This window comes from Gorilla gorilla, chromosome 5 (assembly GCF_029281585.2).
Source record: "Gorilla gorilla gorilla isolate KB3781 chromosome 5, NHGRI_mGorGor1-v2.1_pri, whole genome shotgun sequence".
Lineage (NCBI taxonomy): Eukaryota > Metazoa > Chordata > Mammalia > Primates > Hominidae > Gorilla > Gorilla gorilla.
This window is the reverse complement of record NC_073229.2, coordinates 29,619,160-29,643,014: the sequence shown is the minus strand read 5'-3', so window position 1 is coordinate 29,643,014 and position 23,855 is coordinate 29,619,160. Positions and strand designations below refer to the sequence as shown.

The window sequence follows — 23,855 nt, the reverse complement described above, 5'->3', positions numbered from 1 at the left end:
TAAAGTATGTAAATTCTCCTTTGTCTGTATCTATGTATGCATGCAAATATATGTATGTAATCATACTCTATCAACTGATATGCAACTTGTTTGTTACACACACAGCAAAATATATTGAAGATCTTTCCATATCTATACATGTAACACTATCTCATTCTTTTTTTAATAACTGAAACGTATTTCAATGCCTGGATGTTCTGTAGCTTTTTATTAACCATTCTCCTTTTAAGGAATATTAATGCTGTTTCCAGTAATTTGCTGTTACAAACAGTTCAAATGACCTTTCCTGTACATGCTTCTTTTGTACACATTTGCGTATTTTGGTAGGTTCATAGACATCAAGTTCTTTGGTCAAAAGTTATGCGCATCTCATCTACAGCAACAATCTGTGAGTTTTTGATTTCATGTTCATACAATCATCAACCCTGAGTAGGAATAATCTTCAAACACTTTTGCCAATTTGGTGAAAGCATCTCAGTATTGTTTTAATTTGTATTTATTTCTTTATTAAGAGGTTGAGCATATACATTTCCCATTGACTTTTTTTTGGTAAATTGCCAGTTTATATTCTTTCCCCATTTTTATGTTGTCTTTTTATTTATAGAAACTTTTTATTTATTTTATATTCTAATTGATCTTTTATACACATTTAAATGCTGTCAGCCTGTTCCACATCTTCTAATTTGTTTGTGGTATATTTTATCTTGTAAGCATTTAAAATTTTATGAAGTTACATTTTTCAGTTTTTCTCCTTAGACCTTGCAGATTTTTTAATGCTAGGTAGAAAGTGCTTTCCCAACTCAGGATGATAAAAACTATCCTCTAGCTGTTATTAAAAAGTCAGAAAACAACAATGCTGGAAAGGCTGCAGAGAAAAGGGGACTCTTATACACTGTTGGTGAGAATGTAAATTAATTCAGCCACCATGAAAAGCAGTTTGGAGATTTCTCAAAGAACTTGAAATGAAACTATCATTCTACCCAGCATTCCCATTACTGAGTATATATCCAAAAGAAAATAATTTGTTCTACCAAAAAGACATACACACTCATATGTTCATTACTGCACTATTTATAATAGCAAAAACGTAGAATCAATGTAGGTACCCATCAGTGGTGGACTGGATAAAGAAAATGTGGTAATAGACACCATGGAATACTATGCAGCCATGAAAAATGAATGACATAATGTCCTTTGCAGCAACATGGATGCAGCTGGAGGCCATTATCCTAAGCAAGCTAAGCCAGGAAAAGAAAACAAAATACTGCATGCTCTCACTTATAAGTGGGAGCTAAACATTGAGTACTTGGGGACATAACGATGACAACAATAGACACTGGGGACTAATAGAGGAGGGAGGGTGGGGGAAAGGGTTGAAAAACTAACTGTTGGATACTATGCTCATTACCTGGGTGATGAAATCAATTGAACTCCAAAGCTCAGCATCACACAATATACCCAGGTAAGAAATCTGTGCATGAACCCCCAGAATCTAAAATAAAAGTTAAAATTATTAAAAAAAAAGTTCTTCCGTGTTTTATCTTAATACATTTTATAGATTAGAAAATGACTTAGCTCTTTATGATATTGGATATTTATTTTTGTACATGGAGTTGGTTAGAGATCAAATTCCTGTTTCCAAAACATGTGAGCATTTAAATATCTGTTGAGTAAATAAATGACCTTAATTTTTTCCCAAAGGATTCAAATTATGCCAATACCATTTATTGAATAGCAAACTGTTTCTTCACTAGATGAAATTATCATCAATATCCTCTACTAAATTATCATAGAGAGATAAGTCTGTTTCTGGCCCTTCATCATGTTCCATTGATGTCTGCTTGTGCTCCTATGTTACCATTTTAATAGCTATAGATTTCAAGTATGCTCTGATATTTGCTAGGGCCAGTTATTAAAATTCCTTTAGCTATTCTTAACATATTTTATCTTCCAAATGAACTTCAGAATCCACTTATGAAGCCCTATATAATTTGGTGAGGATTTTAAAGTTGGAATTACATCAAATTTATAGATAATTTGATGTATGTTTAATCTTAATTACTCTTGTTGTCATAAGACCACCATTATAATTAGAGATGTTTGGTTCTCATTTCTGGAAAAATAAGAATGCTTGTCTTAATATTAGTGATTAAGAATTGCTTAAAATAACTGGAAGTGTGTGTGTGTGTGTGTGTGTGTGTGTGTGTGTGTGTGTGTCTTGTGCATCTTTAGATGTCTCTTAGTACGGTGCCTAGCAGAGGGAAGTCATTCAATCAGTACTTGTGAAATAAATGTTATTGATTAAAATCTGCAAATTATTACAACTCAATCCTTTTTGCGCTTTTAAAATTGAAATAATTTTAGGCTTAGAAAACAGTTGCAAAAATATTCCAGAGAGATCCTGTCTATCTTCACCTACCTTCCACTTACGTAGACATCCTATATAATCACAACACAATTATGGAAAGGAGGAAATCAACATTGATGACACACAATTAATTACTTCACAAACCTTCACATTTCACCAGTTTTTTCACTAGTGTCTGTTTGGATCCTGGACTGTATGGTATTTAATTGTCATATCTCCTAATCTCCTTTCACCTGTGACGATTTCTCTCTCCTTGTGTTTTCATGGCCTTGATACTTTTGAAGAGTGCTCCTGGGTCAGTTTGGAAACCGTCCCTTATTTTGCATTTGTGTGTTATTTTCTCAGCATTAGATTGAGATATGCATTTCTGGTATGAATGCAGGAATGATATTGTGTCCTCAGTGTAACACACCAAGACATACATGATGCTGCTGTCTTACAACTGATGATGTTAACTTTCAATACTACATAAAGGTGGTGTTTGCTGTGTTTCTCCAGAGTAAAATTAGGATGTTCTCTTTTCAATTAATAAATATCTTGTGGGAAGATACTTTAATGCTATGCAAATATTCATCTCATTTTCTTTTCGTGGTTTTGCCCAATAATTTTATCATTCTGGGGTTGTTCTTGTGTTTGCCTAATGGTCATTTTATGTGTCCCTCATTTCTTTTATGTCTGTGAAATGAAGTTCTATTGTAAGGAGGAGTATCTTTTTCTTCCCTATTGATTGATTGATATAAGTATAGACTTTTAGATATTTAGTTTATTTGATGGGTTATAATCTAATATTATCATTATTTATTTTGTCACTCAAATTGTTCCAGCTTTGGCCATTGGGAATTCTTACAAATTGGCTCCTCTGTTCTTCTGACATGGCTCTATCATTTTTCAAACGTGTCTTTATTTTTTGGCACCACAAGATGTTCTGGGCTTATATCTTCCCTGCCAGAGCCCTAAATCAATAATTTCTCCAAGAAGTTGTTATTCTTATTATCAGAGAATCATATTTAGAACCAATATCTTGGCTCTAGGTATGCTAATTGCTACCAGTTTGTTGTTGTTTCTAGGTTTTTTCAGCAGACAGAGCTAGGAAATATGTTTGTATATTAATCTGTGCATAAGCACATACCTATATATCTTTGTCTATCCATATATATATACACTTACAACTTACATACATATATTTACATATGTATACACATATATACACATATATACATATGTATACACATATATATATATACACATATACACACATATTTACATATGTGTATATGTGTATACACATATACACATACATATATATATATACATAAACCATGAATTCATACAAATACCTTTAGTTTTAATACCATACCACACAGGTCATTCTATTCTCCCCCCTCCCTTTCCTTATTTGTAACTTTTTTTCTCCAAAAGTGAAAAACCCAACTTTCATCGTCCACATTATATTCACATATTTGTTCAATCCCAGTATAAACTTAAGTAGTATTATGGACTCTTTTATTTTAAAAAACCCTCGGATATTATTTGATATAATTCCTTTATTTTACAAGTGAGAAAATCCAGGCCCGCAGTGATTAAGCTGCCAGAAGAAAGAAACAAATTACTAGAAGAATTATAAATGTCAGGATTTTAAATTTTAATATTGTATATATTTTACAGGAGAGTTTAGAAAAGGCAGGAAGTGTAATGTCAGGTCACTGCTGAGAAGAGGCATTAATTTATTTTTTTCTCCACTGTTGCTATTTAACTGAAGCCATTCTAGTTAACACAGTAAGGCATTTGGTCAGCATGGCTTGTATGAATAAAATAACCAAAGGTCAGAAAAATTAGACACCCCACTCATGTGGTGTTAAAACAGCCTCTGGAAAATGGAAGAACCAGTGTTTCATCACCATGTCTAATTTCCACAATTATAAATACAGCTTAATCCACAGAGGTCACTGAGGTTTTCAGATCTGGTTACAGGAAGTAGACGTAAAGTAGGGATTTTATTTCTTCTTTCTCTTATAAATATTATCAACATCTTGTCTTTCATGACTCTATTTCAGTCACAGCGATTGAAAGTTGTAAAGGTGAGTTGAACAGTATGCCTCCTAGAAAGCCATTCATTTTTCCAGCCTGAAAATGGACAGTTATATGTCACGCATTGAAAACCCGATCTTTAAACTCCTTCAGTGTCTCATCTCTCCTCTGCTATGGAGATTTGGGATCCTGTTTTAATGATGCCTTAGGATTCGCATTTCCTTTGAGGCTGGAGAAAAGAAGAGTTTATTCTCACTAAAAAGTGGGCTATGGAAAGAGGGTGCTCATGAAGCATCTGGGAATTGAAACGTGAAACTTGTTTTCCCATAAAACAATGGCACACGTGATGATCAGGCTCTACTAACTGTTAATAACACAATGTATATATCTTGTGGGTTGAAACTTAAATTCCACATGTATTGTTATTGCTGTGGGAAATTGTTTCCAAACAATCAACTTGGAAATCAGCTCATAATTGGTGACACCCTGTTGAGTTCATGTATCTATAGAATTTCAGCAATTCTATTTCACTATATTTATAATTTGTTATTCCTAATTTTTTTTTTTTTGAGATGGAATCTCACTCTGTCACCCAGGCTGGAGTGCAGTGGCATGAGCTCGGCTCCCTGCAACCTCCATCCCCTGGGTTCAAGCAATTCTCCTGGCCTCAGCCTCCTGAGTAGCTGGGATTACAGGCGCCAGCCACCATGCCTGGCTAATTTTTGTATTTTTCAGTAGAGATGGTGTTTCTGCCATGTTGGCCAGGCTGGTCTTGAACTCCAGACCTCAGGTGATCCACCCGCCTTGGCCTCCCAAAGTGCTGGGATTACAGGTGTGAGCCACTGCACCCAGCCAAATTCCTAAATCTTAATTCATGTTCTAGACACATTTTTTTTTTCTTTTGTCTTGGCTAGAACAAGACCTAGGAAATGGTAAATTGGATCATTGCCTTGAGTTTTAGGAGCTCTGCAAAGCTGGTAGAAGAGCCTAGCTATTTCCAAGGAAAGTTAAAAAGACTTCATGCATCTACAGTCATCTCACAGATAATCCTCATCTTCTTCAAATCAAATACTTCTCCCCAGTTTCAGACTTGTATAGTTACCCTTCCGAATTTTTTCTCCATCCTTTTGCATTTGATATATTTTTAACTTCACATCATCTATAATGAAATATTTAAGTGGAGATGAGTATATGGCATTATTGTAACCAAGACTACACTCTGGGGATATGAGTTAGTCATGAATTTTTATCCTGATTCAAGATATTTATAAACATCAAAATGTGGAAAATATGATCTTGCTTTGTGTGTCTTAAAGAACTGGAAATTATTTCTGAGTTGTTTGATTGAAAAGGAGATCTATAAAATTGCCACCTCACAAAACATTGAAGGGTTTACTGCTTAATTACAAAATAAACCTTCTTACCACAGCATAAGTAGTACACTCTAAAAGGGGTCTTCATATTGCAGAAGACATTATAATAAATCTTTTTTAGAAAATATACTGATTTTTTATGGTTGTTAGTTTACTGAATCCCTTTTCTTATTTGTCAACGACAAAAATAGTTCTCAGAGGATGTTTTCTTTCTTTCAGTCCAACAAAGTAAAAATGTTTATAACAATACAAGTGAGCTTGAGACAAAAACAAAAGCAAAAACAAAACAAAACAAAAACCCCAGATGCTGTTATTTTGAGGAATGCACCAAGGGGAATTGTGGAGGGTTGTGAAGAACTGATTTATACACATATGTTTGCAATAATAATTGAACTTAAAATTATACTCCAAATCGATTATATTTTATGTGTTTTCTCTTTTCAAATGTGTTAAGATGACAAAGTTTCTCTTTAAATTTACAAGGATTTTGAATGCTTAAATTGTTCCCACGACTCACATTAACATCAAGTGGCCTCATGGTGAGAAAAGAATAGTTCCCAGAGTGTCTAAATGACATTCTGAAATGGGTCCTATCAATTACATGTCACTACTCTTCTCACTCTTCTCATTTTTGATCCATTTCACATTTGAAACAGGAAATGAAGTTATGGTAAAAACATTTGTAAAAACCAGTCTACCTATTGATGATGAGTGAAGACCCTTGAAAAGCTAGAGCTGGCAGGGCACAAGCCATTGAAAATATTCAGGAGGACAACATGGATAATATTTCCAGTCTTCAAGGGAAAAAGATTTTGCCCTAGGAAAAAATTGAGATACTGGGATGAGAAGTCAGGTAACATTTTACTTTGTTACCAAAGAATCTTATTTAGAGAATTTCTTAGAAAGTTTCTCTCTGAAATAGACCTAAGTGACTGACCCCTCCACAATTTATATCAAAAAGGACTTGCTAAGATTCTAAGCTATTTCAAGTAAAATGTAACTCATTATCATAATTTTTCTGTATTTTTCAACAGTGCTATCTACAAATATGATTAAACATGCAGGGCTAAAATAATCTACGAGTAGTCAATCTTGATATATGTCCCCCCAACTCAAATTCATAGGTTGAAGCCCTAGACCCCAGTGTGACTGTATTTGGAGACAGGGCTTTTAGGAGGTAATGAAGGTTAAATGTGGTTATAAGGGTGGGGCCCTAGTCTGATAGGATTGGTAGCCTTATAAGAAGAGGAATAGAAAGACTTATTTCTTTTTCTCTGCCATGTGAGAACTCAGTAAGAAGATGGCCACTTGCAAGCCAGGAAGAGAGCCCTCACCAGAAACTGAATCGGCCAGAACCTTGATCTTATACTTTCAGCCTCCAGAATAGTGAGAAATAAGTTTCTCTTAAGCCACACAGTCTACGGTATTTTGGTGTGACTACTTGAGCAGATGAATACAACTTCTTTAGCAATATTTCCAATAAGCAGCCAGAACTTGTGATTTAAAATATTTCTGACCCAGCTTCTACATGTCCATACACAATTCACAGTTCACAGTGTAAGGACCAAACTGTGATGCAGGCTGAGTTGGTTTTTGGAACCATGAAGCTCCAAGCTTTCTGACTTTTGCTTTTGTAGTGTCTCCCCTCAGCTTGATTTCAAGCTACATTTTACTTAAAATATCAAATAAGGGTCTGTTACCAACAAGTTTCCACTAGAGTACAAGTAGGCTCTCAGCATTGTTCTTGCTTTAAGTCTCTTAAATTCAAATTTTTAATGAAAGGCTAACAAAATGGTGGTTGTAATTGTTTTTGGTTGTTGTTTTTACAAAGGTGGATTGTTTTACCATTTGTTATCATGGAAATCATACCACTTTTACAGGAAGGACTTAAAGGCTAATTTTAGAGTGATGTGGAGACTGAGGTATCAGAAGATAGAGGGCTTATTTCCATGTGTAGCTCTGCTCTGCTCTTTCTGGAAGAATAATCTTTGGGCTGGTCCAGCTGGATTTATTATAAGCCCATTAACAGGAATGACGAGAGTGTTGAGGTATTGCTCAATGTTTTGTCTGTTTATTTTTGAGTTCCAGCCTCAGGATTAAGGAGACTGCTTTACCTTGTAGAAGTGTTTCCGCAATGCCAGATTTTTTTCTCCTTTTCTTTCCCCAAGCACAAGACCAGCTGCCTTCTTTTATACTCTTTTCTTCTTCTGTCTCCTAAGGCTCAGATTCCAGCAATTAAAAATCCATTATTAACTGTCTCCTCTCTCTTTACAGCATAGAGTTATTGCTATAGATGTCTAAGGCAATTTTTCAGTGATTGGATCATCCATTGCTTCAGGCCCATTGATATCCAGTGTCTTGGTCTGTTTGGGCTGCTATAAGAAAATACTTTATTTAGGCTGGATTTATAAACAACAGAAATGTAGTCCTCACAGTTCTGGAGGGTGAGAAGTTCAAGATCAAGGTGCCGGCAGATTCAGTGTCTGGCAAGGGCCCAGTCCTCATAGATGGTGCCCTCTATGTGTGCTCACATGGTGGAAGAGACAAATAGGTTCTCTCAGGCCTCTTTTACACGGGCATTGATGCCATGAATGAGGGCACAGCCCTCATGACCTAATCACTCCCCACAAAGACCCCACCTCTTAATGCTATCACCTTAGGAGTTGGATTTCAGCACAGCAATTTTGCAGGGACACCAACATTCAGGCCATGGCATCCAGGACACAAGAGAACAGCCTTCCTGGATGGTACTGAACAATGATGTTCTTGTGAGCGAAGATTAAGCCTTGTACGTGTCTCTAGATCCAGTTTTGTGGTCCATGGCTTGTGGGAAATATTTGTTAACTGACTGGTTGAGTAACTGATGCATGAATAAAAGTAAATGGGTGGGAAACAGCTAGGTGCTGCCTAACAGCTTCAGGAGTGAGGTGGAAATTGGATAGAAGAAAATAAGCTCAGTAAATATGAAGAACCATAAGAACCAACATTCCTGGAACATAGGGCATTGTGTGTAAACAGGAGCTCCCAGAATTCTCTATAGAATTATGTAGGACTCCAGGTTATTTTTCAGGGAATGCGGCTATGTATAGATGTGTGCACATACCTATGTATGGATTACACTGTGCAGAACATAAGAGATATGAGTTACAAAAACAACCCTAACAATGAGAAGCGATAAGCTACAAAATGTGTTTTGAATATGTAAGAGTTACATTGATTGTAGCCACTCAAGTCTCTAGTAATTATGAAGCATAATGTCATCTGTGTAAAGCAGTAATTTTATTGTGAATGATAGAATACTAAATGACATTCAGCAATATGTGGTTTTCATTGTGTATTATGCAGGTAGCAGGGTTTGGCGGCATAAATTCAAAAATCTGTATGGATATGACCACCGATAAGTCTCACATGCCACAGTGCCTGACACGTAGTAGGTCTTACTAAATACTTATTGTTGAATGAAGCTGTAGGCAATTATACAGAAATCTTCAACTACGGAATTTTAGTAGCATTGAACCACTTGTGTTCTCTCTTACATCTCTGACAAAATCACTTGGAAAACATTTGCATTAGGATAGGTACATTTTTCAATAAGATTTTTATTTTTGTGCAATTTTGTCTCTTTGCCTATGACAATTCTATATACCTATCTGCATATATACAGTTTTTTAAAAGGACAAAGCCTGATGGCCAGCCTGAGACAGGAATTTGATTATTATCAATAGTGATCCAAAGGAGTTGGAGATCTAAAAATATGTAACTGTGTTTTTGCAGTGAGAGAAAATTTGATAGCCATTTCAATTTATTTTTTTCCAGCTTGATTAAAGTATACTTGAAAAATAAAAATTGTGTATATTTAAGATGTACAACATGATGTTTTGGTATACATATACATTGTGAAATGATTACGACAATCAAACTAATGAACATATTCATCATCTCACATAGCTATTTTTTTTGTGTGTGTGTTGAGAACACTAAAGATGAACTCTCTTAGGAAATTTCAGATATACAATACATTATTATTAACTATAGTCACCATGCTGTGCACTATTAGATTTCCCAGTACTTACTTATTGTGCATAACAAAATCTTAACACCCTTTGACCAACATCGCCACATTTGTCCCAACCCCCAGTTCTTGGCAACCAACATTTTACTCTGCTTTTATGAATTTGACTTCCTTTAGATTCCATACATAACTGAAACCATGCAGTATTTGTCTTTCTGTGTCTAGCTTATTTCACTTAAAGTAATAATGTCCTTTGTGTTCATCCATGTTGTTCCAAATGGCAGGATTTCTATCTTTTCTTTAAGGCTGAATAATACTGTATTATGTGTATATATACATATATGTATATAACAATTTATTTTTAATTTAAACCGGAGAACAAATATAACTAATAGCCTACTAAGTGAAAGGTGCATACAAGGTAATTCCTGTGCTCAAATCCAAGTCTGGGTAAAAAAGCCATAAAAACAGTCATGTGTCACTTAACCGAAGGGAATATGTTCTAAGAAATATGCCATTGGGCAATTCTGTCATTGTGCAAACATCATAGAGTGTATTTACATAAGTCTAGATGGCAGAGCCTACTACACACCTAGGCTAGATGGTACAGCTTATTTCTCCTGGGCTACAAAGATGTTGTACAATATGTTGCTATACTGAATAGGCTAGGCAATTGTAATCAGTGTTAAGCATATGTGCATCAAAACATACTAAACATAGAAATAATGTGTTGTGTTATGACATTATAATGGCTATGATGTCACTGGGTGATAGGAATTTCTTAGCTCCATTATAATCTTATGAGACAATAGTCATATATGTGGTCTGTCATTGATCAAAGCATTGTTATGCAGCACAGGAGTATATACGGAAAATGATTGCTAAACGCAAAAGGCAAGGGGTTCAGATTAGAGAGCTGGACCTAGACCACATCTGAATCAAAGCAGTGGAAGGCCAATACTAAGCTAGAAAAGTAGCATTGTAAACAACACAATTGGGTTGCCAGGAACAGAGAACAGAGATGAGAACTCTAAAGGCACAACATCAAGTCACAGAATTTAGCACCTACTTTCTCCTAGTGGATGACCTCCCTCACTGCACTCCACATACAGAACAGCTTTCACGCAGGAGGTCCTGCAACTTCCCACCCATTCAAACCATTCTGAGTTCCAAATAAAATGATTATAAGCAATCCATTCCTAGGTAATAGTAAACTTTTTTAATTTCACAGATAAAGAAAATAAATTATATAAGCATGAAAGCAGAAGAAAAAACCTAGATAATGGTAACATACTATCTCAGGGTTCTCAATAGGATGTGTGTGTGTGTGTGTGTGTGTGTGTGTGTGTATAAAGAGATTTATTATAAGGAATTAAGTCAGTGGGCTGGAGAATCAGGAGAGCCAATGGTTTAAGTTCCAGTATGAACTGAAGGCTGGTAGGTGTGAGTCCCAGGAAGAGATGATACTTTAGTTCAAGTCCAAAGGCAGGAAAAAACCAATGTCTCAGTTTAGAGGCCACCACACAGGAGGAATTCTCTCCATTACTCAGGGAAATTTTGAGGGTTCCAATCAGGCCATCAAGTGATTGGATAAGGCTCATCCACAAAAGGAAGTGAACATTTTGCAACAAGTCAATTTAGTGATTTAAATGTTAAGTGCATCCAAAACTACCCTCACAGAAACACCCAGAATAAGAGTTGACCAAATAAATGGATACCCTGTGGCCTAGTCAAGTTGACACATAAAATTAACCATCACACATACAAAGGCTAGCCTCAGACTTTGTCTCCACTATTCTGTATATCAAACAACAATAGTTATACATTTGTGAAGGAAAAGATTGCAGTGTAAGAATTCTGTATCCTGCAAAGTGTTATTCACGTGTGATAGCAACAGAAGGGATATTGTATATGTGTAAAGGCTCAGAAAGTACCCCTGTACGCTTCCTAAAAAATTTACTGAAAGATATGTGATAGCCAACTTAGACACAAGTAAAATCCAATAACTCAGCAGTTTGAAATACAGGGTAAACAAACACTGTGAATAATTATTACAGATAAATGGTTAATAATCTTAGTGGTCTTGAGAAAGACTTTGAACAACAACAACAACAAAAAAAGGCACTACATCCTCAAAATATGACCAAATAAACATTGCTCAGAAAGACCTAAAATGCTATTAAATATTATATATGATAAAATTAGAATTAAAAATTGTTACCTGTCAAATAGGAAAATTTGAAATATGAATAAGATCTGAATGTTGTGAAACAATACCTCTCATTCCACTCATGAGTATTTTTTTGAAAAGCCATTTTACCAAATGAATTAAAAGTCATAAAACATGTTCAAATCTTTTTACTCAACATTTCCATTTTGGCAATTTATCTCAAGGAATTAATGAGAAGCATGCACCAGGATGTTAATGTGAAGATGAAAAACTAGAACAAAACCAACCAGCCGATAATACAGGAATGGTTATTTAAAATGGCCCATTCATATAAGATGTTACGCAGCCCTTACAAGCCATATTTTAAAGACTAATTAATGATCTCATACAACACTTGCTCTATACTATATGAAAAAGGCAAAATATATACTTACAACCAGTAGGTCTCAACTTTGTTAAACGTATTTAATGAGAGAAAGTTTAAAGACTAGAGGGCTAAATACCAATATGTTGCCAGTCCTTAGTTATAGGAAATAGAATTGAAATTATTTAATTTTTCTTCCTTGCATTTGTATATATTCCTCAACATTTTTTCATTGGACTTTTATTTAAAAATTCTTTTATTTAAAAAATCAAATTTTATTTAACAAAGATTATCTCTTAAAATGTCCATTAAAAACTTAGTTTATTAAAAAATCTAGTAAGCTTTTTTAATAAAAGCAAATAATTTGTCTCACTGATAAACCTATAAAGAAATAGAATATTTACACTGCTACTGAGGCAAGACAGAAAGGTGTAAATAAGCAAAATTTTTGTGGAATTAAATTTAGATATTAGTAAAACATAGTCTCAAAAGAATTTACTCATTCTGACATAGCAATTCAATTTACGAACTCTTTCTTTCTTTCTTTCTTTTTTTGAGACAGGGTCTCACTCTGTCATTTAGGCTGGAGTGCAGTGGTGCAATCATGGCTCACTGTAGCCTCAAACTCCCCCTGGGCTCAGGTGATTCTCCCACCTCAGCCTCCTGAGTAGCCGGGACTACAGGTGTACTCCACCACATCTGGCTAATTTTGCCCTTTTTATTTTTTTGTAGAGATCAGGTTTGCCACGTTGCCCAGGCTGGTCTCTAACTTCTGGGCTCAAGTGATCCTCCCACCTTAGCCTCCCAAAGTGCTAGGATTACAGGCATGAGCCACCGCACCCAGCCTGAACTCTATCTTAAAGGCATAAAAATGCACTTTTAATTTAAAAGATTTTTATACATGGATGCTTATGCAAAGCATTTGGAATGACCCAATTGTTAGCAGTAAAGGAAAGGTTAAACAAAATTAGTAGAGTCATTTGTTGTAATATTGGTCACTCATTAGAAATCATGTTGTCAGAAATTATTCAATGATGCTGGAAGATACAGTATAATAGTAAGTAAAAAATGTAGAATATGAAAATTGAAGTAGGATAAAAAGTGTATAAATATGTAAATAATGGAAGAAAATACTCCAGAATATATTTAGTAATCCTCTCTGGATAGTGACAATATAAAAGGTTTTTAAAAAATATTATACTATTTTTAAAACATGTATATAAACATAATAGCAATAATCCTTTTATTTTACTCTCAATGGCTTAAAAGACTCTCCAGTTTCCTTAACATGTCACACAGGTCTATTTCCAATCTATGTTCTGAATACCTCCAGTCTCATTCCCCATCACCACTGAATATTACCTAATACTCTTACCAAGCTGGTATATTTACAGCTCTCTGAGAAGTTGGGTTCTTCGGTTGCATGACTTTGGGTTAAATAGCTTTGCTTCCAAGAATAACCTTCACCCTTTTTCAACCCATTCTGGTTAATGGTTAAATAAAAACATCAAACATTAGATTAAGTATCACCTTCTAGGGAGGCCTTCTGGAACTTTCCAAGGAGGGGAGGTAATGTACCCTTACTCTCTGATCTAATATTACTATTTACATTCCTTTTATAGCACTTGTCACACTGTCTTAAGATTAGTTATTTTTCTGCTTCTTTCTCTCACATGTAAAAGGCTTGAAAAAGTAGCATAAAGATTTGTGGTAGGGTACTGTGGATACTCAAATATAGGCACTCACTTAAATAGTTTTAATTAATGGATATCTGATTACACACACTTTAAGTTCCTAAAAACATAATCACCCATCAAATCAATCACCAATGAAAATAATTCACAAGGATTCAATATTATATTAGAATTTTTATTTACAATGTAAATAATATTTACCAACCTATGACATATGTATTAGTGTCACAGGGATATTTACATGTATAGGCTTATTGAATGAGATAGATTTTACAGAGTGCAAGGAAAAATAAACTTTTTTTTTCACTACTGCTTCTGCAAACCTTGCTGTGTGGGTCCATGTCTTCCTGCACCTTGGTAAATTATCAGCATGTCCTAGAACTATTGGCTTCTCTCTCAGATAATGAGTCCTCTGTCTCTTCCAGATGGAAGAAAGTCCAGGACAATGTGATGTCAAAATGCCAAGATTTCAAACAATTTGAAACTTTTCCTCCTTCCTTAGTTCATATCTGATTACTCAACCCATTTTTAATTTCTCTTCTTTCCCCAGGTCAGGTCTAATTGACCAGATAGTTCATGAGCTTCCCCTACCTTTTAAAATTACCAATTTTCCAATTACCTCTCTTGCAACTGGGTTGGGGCTATGTGACTAGTTCTGGCAAATGGGCTAGATGCAGTTAAGAGTGATGTGAGTGGCACATGCTCTTTCTTCCCCTCATACAGCTCCATGTTGAGGTGGCAGCATCGCAACATGGTGCAATACCCGTTATCCTGGATCCACCTGAATGAATCAGTGGAACTGAGTTCCCATCTAATAAGCACTGGATATACAGCATGAACACATAATAAATCTTGGTTGTGTTAAGCTATTGAAATATGGGTGTTTATTTGTAACCATGGATACCTTATCCTTTTTTTTTTTTTTTTCAAGATGAACTTTTGCTCTTGTCCAGGCAGGAGTGCAGTGGCGCCATCTTGGCTCACTGCAAACTCTGCCTCCTGGGTTCAAGAGATTCTCCCACCCCAGCCTCCCGAGTAGCTGGGATTACAAGCACCCGCCAGCATGCTCAGCTAATTTTTGCATTTTTAGTAGAGATGGGGTTTCACCATGTTGGCCAGGCTGGTCTTGAACTCCTGAGCTCAGGTGATCTGCCTGCCTCGGTCTCCCAAAGTGCTGAGATTAACAGGAGTGAGCCACTGCGCCTGGCCCCTTATTCTATCTTGACGAATTCAAATAGAATTGATGAATTAGTCTTCACTCTAATTGTAATTAGCTGGAATTTGACCTGTGATCCTTCCTTGTATTTATGTCTGCCTTCTTCCTCTTTTCCCTCACTCTTGTTGCTACATTGGGTTATCTTTTTCTCCTTCATGATTTTCCCTGTCTCATAACTCCAGTCACCAAGATCATCAAACTTCTTTTGATCCAATCCTACTCATTTAATGCTACCCCATCACTCTGTCATGTTGCTCAGCACCTCTTTTTGTAATGACTAGACTATTGTAATAAGCCCTCATCAATCCATTGCCTCTTTTATCTTGTATAGGGTGCCACACAGCTTTGATCATATTATTTGCTCAGAAACCTCTTGTTCACCTATGTAATATCTGAACTCTTCTTAGGCTGACATTCAAGGTCTTTCATATCAGTTTCAACCACTCAGCAATAATAACTCCTGTTTTCTCCTACATGTTCCTGCTATCTCTGATCCTCCCCACAAACGTGTCATTTCCTGCCTTTGCTCCTATCAGATGCTCTCTGGCTAGACTATCCAAATCCTGGCCACCTTCTGAGCACAGCTCAGGTGACTCCTCCTCCAGGAAGGAGCCCTACTGGCCCTGGTGCTCTCTCCTTCCTCTGAACTACTCATACGTACTGTCTAAAGCACCTGTTTAATGCGCACCTGTGTGCTGCTTTTTCACATTTCAAGGTTCCAAAACCTGCCAAGAAAATCGCGGAGTATTTTTCCAAAAATTGTTATAGATGCCTGCATTCAGATTCTAAGAAATAATCATTTCATTAGTCCCATGCTTTAATAACAGTCTTAAGAAATAACTTAAAATATGTAAATCAAATTTAATTTTCTCATCTAAAGCATCAATCGATGATTTAGAAAAGATAGAAGCCTGAACAATAATACTGAATTGTAAATGTGCATTACCAAGTCCTATGTGTTATTTTACTTATGAACTCAGTTTTTCTTTCCATTGCTCTTAGATACCCGAACAATTCAATCTTGTCATCAGGGTAATTGAACTGACCTCTCTGAACAAAGCCAAGGCACATGATCTCATTTAAAATTCACTTGCGTAACAGAGGAGTTGAAAACCGAAAACCGTATGTTCTCACCTGTAAGTGGGAGCCTAGCTATGAGTACGCAAAGGCATACAGAGTGATGTAATGGACTTTAGACATTCAGAAGGGGGAGGCTGGAAGGGGGGCTAGGGATAAAAACTGCACATTAGATACAATGTACACTATTTGGGTTACTGGTGCATTAAAATCTCAGAATTTACCAGTATGTAATTCATCCCCGTAACAAAAAACCCACATATACCCCAAAAGCTATTGAAATAAAAAAAAAAAATTCACTCGCATTGTTGTCCATTTACTAAATATGTTTATGTTTTTTAAAAAGCCAAGCATTATTAATTGAATTGTGTACCCCAAAATGATTTGTTGTTCAACAAATAGGAGTACTGGGGTACTCCTAACCCACAGTACCTCAGAATATGACCTTATTTCAAAATAGGGTTGTTGCAGATATAATTAGTTAAGATGAATCATCCTGGAGAAAAAGGTGGACGCTTAATGCAACATGAGTGGTATCCTTGTAAAGAAGAAGGGAGACACACAGGGAGAAGGCGGCCACGGAAACAGAGTTTGGGGTAATGACGCCGCAAGCCAAGGGTGGCTGGCAACAATCAGAAGTGAGGCTGGCGGCATGGAACAGACGGCCTCCCTAAACTCCCAGAAGGAACCAACTATGCCAACACCTTGATTTTGAACTTACAGCCTCTAGAAGTATGAGAAAAATTAAATACATATATTTATATATTATATGTGTATATATGTGTATTATATATTATATATAATTTATATTATCTATATATTATATATTAATAATATAATAAATTAATATATTATAATTTATTATATATTTCTATTTAATAAATACATTATAATTTATTATAAATATAATATATATTAATAATATAATAAATATATATAGTATATATATTTGTTGTTTTAAGCAATCCAATGGCATTTTGTTACAGCAGCCCTGGGAAACTAGAGCACTAAGTATTCAAGATTACTTTTTTTCTTTTGAGACAGAGTTTCACTCTTGTTGCCCAGGCTGGAGTGCAGTGGCACAATCTCGTCTCACTGCAACCTCCACCTCCCGGGTTCAAGCGGTTCTCCTGCCTCAGCCTTCCCAGTAGCTGGGATTACAGGCACCTGCCACCACACCCGGTCAAATTTTTGTATTTTTAATAGAGACAGGGTTTCACCACGTTGGCCAGGCTGGTCCCAAACTCCTGGCCTCAATTGATCTGCCTGCCTTGGCCTCCCAAATTGCTGGGATTACAAGCATGAGCCAACATGCCCGGCCAAGATTATTACATTTAACAGTGATTCTCTATCACAGGGGGAAGTGAGCTGTGGCCTGTGCATCAAATTCTGCTTGTTACCTGTTTTCATAAATACAAAATTATTGAAGCATACCCATGATCATTACTTTATGAATTATCATGGCTGCTTGCATGCTCTAATGGTAGAGTGGAGTAGTTATGAGAGGGATTATCTGGCCTACACAACTTTAAAATATTGACTTTCTGGTCCTTTGTAGAAAAAGCCTGCCAATTCTTGATACATGCTACTAAGCCTTTAATTAAAAGGTTGAAATGTTTAAGAGTCTAACTAGATTTTTGTTTAGCTCTCAAAACTGAAACCCATTCTTCTCTGTATTAGAACAGGCTACGCTTGCTACAGTAAATAACAGCTCCTAAAGTTCAGGGTTTTTTAAAATACAGTAAAAGCTTATTTCTCACTCAGGTAATGTCCACTATGGGTCTGGGAAACACTGCCCAATGCAGTGATTTGCAATGGAGGTTGCTTCAATCTAAAGTCTCTATTATCTTATAGACTTCTGTCAACCTTGCAGATTTAAAGAACTAGAGAATTGCTCAAGGTTTTTCCATGCCTTGGCCTGGAAGTGACACACTTCATTTCCTTTCACATCCATTGGCCAGAAACAGTTATGTGACCCTAACTGCAAGGAGGCTGGAAGAAATAGGATGAATAGAATATTCAAGAGTACTGTTATCACCACCCTACTAATACCTTGACTGAGTATTATTATTATAAAATCAGCACTTCAATGACTTCTAGAATGTAAAATAGTGAATATTGTTGTAATAGTGAATATTGTTGAAGAGTCACAGGTAAGTACTCTTATTATCAGGTAATTTCTTGGGAATCTCTATTAGCCATTTGTAAACTTGTGATCTTTATAAATGGCGAGACTGAGATTTTGTGAAACATCATAAATGATATATATTTTTTCCTTTTGCTATTGTCAAAGAAATACCTCATGTGGCTTAAAAGGCATTACTCAAATTAAGAAATAAAAAAAATCTGAATATGTACACCTGGCACTAGGCTGTAAGCATGTTTAAGCAGTATTACTAATCTCTGCCCCTCTTCATACAGGTGAAAGGAACTGGCTCCAGAAATCACACACTTTATTTGTATATGAAGAAACAGATATCCCATATTTAGGTTTTTTTTTTTTTTTTTTTTCAGACCGAGTTTCACTGCAGTGGTGCGATCTTGGCTCACTGCAACCTCCGCCTCCCGGGTTCAAGCAATTCTCCTGCCTCAGCCTCCTGAGTAGCTGGGATTACAGGCGTGTGTCACCACACCCGGCTAATTTTTGTATTTTTAGCAGAGAGGGGGTTTCACTATGATCTACCCACCTCGGCCTCCCAAGGTGCTGGGATTACAGGCGTGAGCCACTGCTCCCAGCCATATTTAGGGTTTTTTACATATAGAAATATAGGGTTTTTTTTTTTTTTTGCTGGACACAAGCAATTAAAGAAAATGAAATACCAAAAATAAATACATAAATAAATAAACCTTTGCAATCCCAGCAGTTGCTCCCTAGCTGGAAGAGAATGAAGGAATGAGACAAGGACTCAGGAGATTGTTGGGCCATCTACCCCCTGCCTTAGAGGGAGTTGTCAAGAAAAGAGATCAGCAGGTGCTCCGGAGGGAAAGTGGCTTGGCCAAGGTTCACAGCCCGCGTTGTTCAGATACCATGACTGCTGGGCTTGCTCCCCCTATAGCGGTGGGGGAGGTTCAGATGTTGTCAGGATAAGGAAGTTCCTTATTTCCCTGTCTTCCTGCTACTGGACACTCTCAAGCCCTTCATGCTCTGTCCCAGCTTGTGCCTCTGCTCCTTTGGCAACTGCTCCCTTCCACTGTTTGTGTGCCAGCCTGGCAGACCAGAAGGGACAGTTTGGTTCCTTTTGTAGCATTTCTCCAGCTCTCACCAGCATCCATCCTTTCACTGTGTAGCCCCAGGGAATGGATCGGGGAATCTGTGATGTTTGCTTTCGTTTAAAAAGTTTGTTTTTGCATGTCCACTGGAGCCAATCATTTTCTCCTATTCGCCTTGGTGACATCTTAGCCTTGAGGTTTATCTGAAATGTGATTGTTGCTGATTGATTGCTTCTAAACATGCTGGTGCAGCCATTTGAAAAATTAGTAGAGTCAGGGTTTTTCTTTTGTTTTGTTTTGAGAACAGTCAAACCAGTTTGTGCAAAAGTATAATTATATACTTCAATTTTCCTCATAAAAGCTCAAAAGCATGGTGTAATCACTTGTACCATTAAGCTATCTAAATGTGCTTATTCAGACCAAGTGTAAATAATGCCAAGAAAAGAATATGCTGGAAAAAGAAGAACTGCATCACACATAAGACTATCCTGCATGATGATTGCACATAAATAGGTATTAAATCTATGGAGAGACACTGAATTCATGCTTCTTACAGAAGACAAGCTTTTAAAATATAAAATCAAGTTGTGTAGTAACAATGGCAATACAGATTCATTTGAGCCACTGAACTCATACATTTTTAAATTGTATCCATTTACGGAGCAAAAAAATTAAGTGGATCTCAGCAGATGAAATTAGTTATACTTACATGAATTTGACTAATCATATATGCATGGTTGCAAAAAATTGACTACTTCCCAACTCAAGTTTAACTGCTGTCAATGCTAGAATCTATAGGACCAAAATTATAATTTTATAATTTGTAAACTTTGTCCATGTACATAATCTCATTGATCTGCATTGATTTCTTATGAGGCAGGTATTATGATTCTCGTTTTGCCGGTTAAGAAACTGAGGCTTCACAAGGTTTGTGACCTCCCTAGGATCACCTGAACATTAAATGATCTTGGAGAAAAAAATCAAAAACCTCTACTGTCACTTCTTAATTAGCAACCAAAGCTCTTTGTTCATTGAAATGTTTAGATATTTTCCTCATTTGACAATTCATAAATGGTTCTAGGTGTATTTTCTCAAGAGTTACTGTACATCACTGTTGGAGGAAAATTTCTTATACATAATGCCCACATCTACTCTAGGGGTCAATCAACCATTCCAGGTATTTTGATCTTCTTCTTAGGTATTTTTCACTGGTAGGAGTTTGGGGTAGGCTTTTGGTTTGCTTTAGGCACAATTTATATGTAAAGTTTATAATCTCAAACAGGGAAGGAATTTAATCAGTTCTAAATTAAAAAGGCTAAGGAGGTTTCACTTTCAGAAAGATGAACTTTTATTTTTTCATAACATTATTCGATGCTTTCCTTTTTACTACAAGTACCCAGTGCATGCAAAAAAAAGTAATAAAATAAAATAAAAAAATAAAATAAAATACAAATATAGGACCTATCACTGTTTCCAATGTACCTTGGCAAATTTTCCTCCTACTCTGGCTATCAGGAAGCTCAGAGTCTAATTTATAGCCTAAATTTGCACTAACTACATCTTAATATCTTTCCTGATTTCTTCTGCAAGATTTTCCCAGATACTTTGAATTTGATACTGATGGGATAAACCTTTTAATTATAATTTGTCTCAATTCCATTAAGAAAGTTGGTGTAATTTGTTTAACATTATTTCAACATTTATTAATCACCTACTATCTACGTGATCTTATGATACAGAGATAAGTAGAACAACAGCTTCTGCCCTCAAGCCAGTTATGAATTCCCATACAGACAACTAAAACTAAATAAATATGCGAACAAACAAACAGCTCATGCATAGATACAAACACGGGTCTAGACTACCACATAAATCAAATATACCTTTTAGTTGTTAACGAAATCAACAGACCTCCATCTCATAGCATGGTAGGTACATTTTATATATATATATATATCTGTTGAATAAATTAGTTCATTCATGCCTGGATGAAAAAAACTATAAAATATAAACATGAATACATAATGAAATAAATAAAATTTCAGAGAAAACAATGTTATAGGTTAAAAATCCAGGAAAAAATAGAACTAATTCTAGAGTGATCTCGAGAGTTTTTTGTTTTCATTTTTCTTTTGAGACAGAGTCTCACTCTGTCACCCAGGCTACAGTGTGGTGGTTTGATCTTGGCTCACTGCAACCTTCACCTCCCAGGTTCAAACCATTCTCATGCCTCAGTCTCCCAAGTAACTGGGATTACAGGCACCCACCACTACGCCTGGCTAATTTTTGTATTTTTAGTAGAGAGGGAATTTCACCATGTTGGCCAGGCTGATCTCGAGCTCCTGACCTCAGGTGATCTGCCCGCCTCGGCATCCCAGAGTGCTGGGATTACAGGTGTGAGCTACCATGCCCAGCCGCGAACATGGAGTTTTTAGGTCCTCCCTATCCCAGCATGTCAACAGGCAGCAGGGTCATGGAGTGCAGTCTGCCTCTTGGTGCCTCACGGTCCCATGTTACCCTCTCCATGGTCCCGTGTTACCCTTCACCACATTAGATACAGGTTGAGATCTCCGTTATACCAAGGACCTCACCTACCTTGAGCATGTCATCCAGAGAGACCTCTCTGAATTATCTTACATACTTCATTGACATGTCATGTTCAACTACGCTACCATACAGGGCATTCCTTCATCTGCTGAGTACCTATCATGTGAAAGTTCCTTTGAGGTGGGGGATAAAAAGAACAGAAAGGGACTAAAAAATAATTCATCAAAAGTGAAGTACTGATGGCTCTAACCAGCTGGATCACTGATGTTATATACTTCTATGAAACTAGGGATGTCTTAACAGATACATAAAGTACTCTAAAAACTGATTTGGGGAGAAAAAATGTTTATGGAAGATGTCTCATAATGCTTTAGGAGTATCTACTGCTGAAATCACTGAAAAGGTCATTTATTAAATAGATCTGATGTAGTCAAAAGCATCTCATATCTTCCAACAAAATGAACAATGGATCCTTCTTAGCAGCAAGCCACTGAGAAAAGAATTGTGCTTCTCATTAGGCATTCTGTAATTCCGCAGTCTATCTTCTGAAAGGCCTGTACAAGGTAAATCTTTCTTTTTCTATCTTATCTTGAGTGTGGGGAAGGTTAAGGCAAAGAGCAAGAGCTTTGCGAAGGCACTACAGATTGGGCTAAATTGAGTTCCTCCTACCTCCGCTTATCAAAGCTGCCCGTAGTACAAAAAGTACTCTTTGCCACACAGATTTGTACTTGTAAATGTGTTGCAAAACCTCGGTGAGACTTGCTAGGGCAGCCCAATCTTGTTTGTGCAATAACAATCATAACTGAAGGTTGAAAGTATTCTCGCATCCAAAAATTATCCCAATAAGTTGGATTCTACCTTATTACCATATTTCCCAAATTCGCTAGGCCTTTCCTGAAATGCAATATTTTTAGCTTAAAAATCAGTATGTGAACGGTCTACATGTTCACAGGATGCTCAGGAACAGAAGGAACCAATGAAAGAGCCACTAGGTTAAAGCCTTCTTTGAAAACAATTTGCAATTAAAGGGCAATTGAAAAATCGCTAAAGGGTTTGCATATAGAACCTGCTTGCTTTAAACTATCGTGTCCGGAATTGGTCGGTTCTTGGTCTCACTGACCTCAAGAATGAAGCCGGGGACCCTCGCCGTGAGTGTTACAGCTCTATAAGGTGGCGCGTCTGGAGTTTGTTCCTTCTGATATTCGGATGTGTTCCGAGTTCCTTCCTTCTGGTGGGTTCGTGGTCTCGCTGGCTCACAAGTGAAAATGCAGACCTTCGCGGTGTTACAGCTCTTAAGATAGTGCGTCTGGAGTTGTTTGTTTCTCGCGGTGGGCTCGTGGTCTCACTGGCTTCAGGAGTGAAGCTGCAGACGTTTAGCAGTGAGTGTTACAGCTCATAAAAGTAGCGTGGACTCAAAGACTGAGCAGTAGCAAGACTTATTGTAAAAAGCGAAAAAACAAAGCTTCCACAGGGTGGAAACGGACCTCAGCGGGTTGCCGCCGCTGGCTGGGGCAGCCTGCTTTTATTCTCTTATCTGGCAACACCCACATCCTGCTGATTGGTAGAGCCGAGTGGTCTGTTTTGACAGGGCGCTGATTGGTGCGTTTACAATCCCTGAGCTAGACACAAAGGTTCTCCACGTCGCCACTAGATTAACTAGATACAGAGTGTGGACACAAAGGTTCTCCAAGGCCCCACTAGAGTAGCTAGATACAGAGTGTCGATTGGTGCATTCACAAACCCTGAGCTAGACACAGGGTGCTGATTGGTGTATTTAGAATCCCTGAGCTACCCAT

The 23,855-nt window shown here is 36.7% G+C and overlaps 1 protein-coding gene across 1 annotated transcript in view; it reads right to left on the bottom strand.

The window, feature by feature from the left end:
• The window catches only part of HIVEP1 (HIVEP zinc finger 1), a 231,128-nt gene extending 207,567 nt beyond the window's left edge, over window positions 1-23,561 (bottom strand). The window contains exon 1 of the mRNA XM_063707336.1: window positions 23,180-23,561. The gene's annotated coding sequence lies outside the window, so the exon portion shown is untranslated. The remainder of the gene's footprint in view (window positions 1-23,179) is intronic.
• Between the last annotated feature and the right edge of the window lie 294 nt (window positions 23,562-23,855).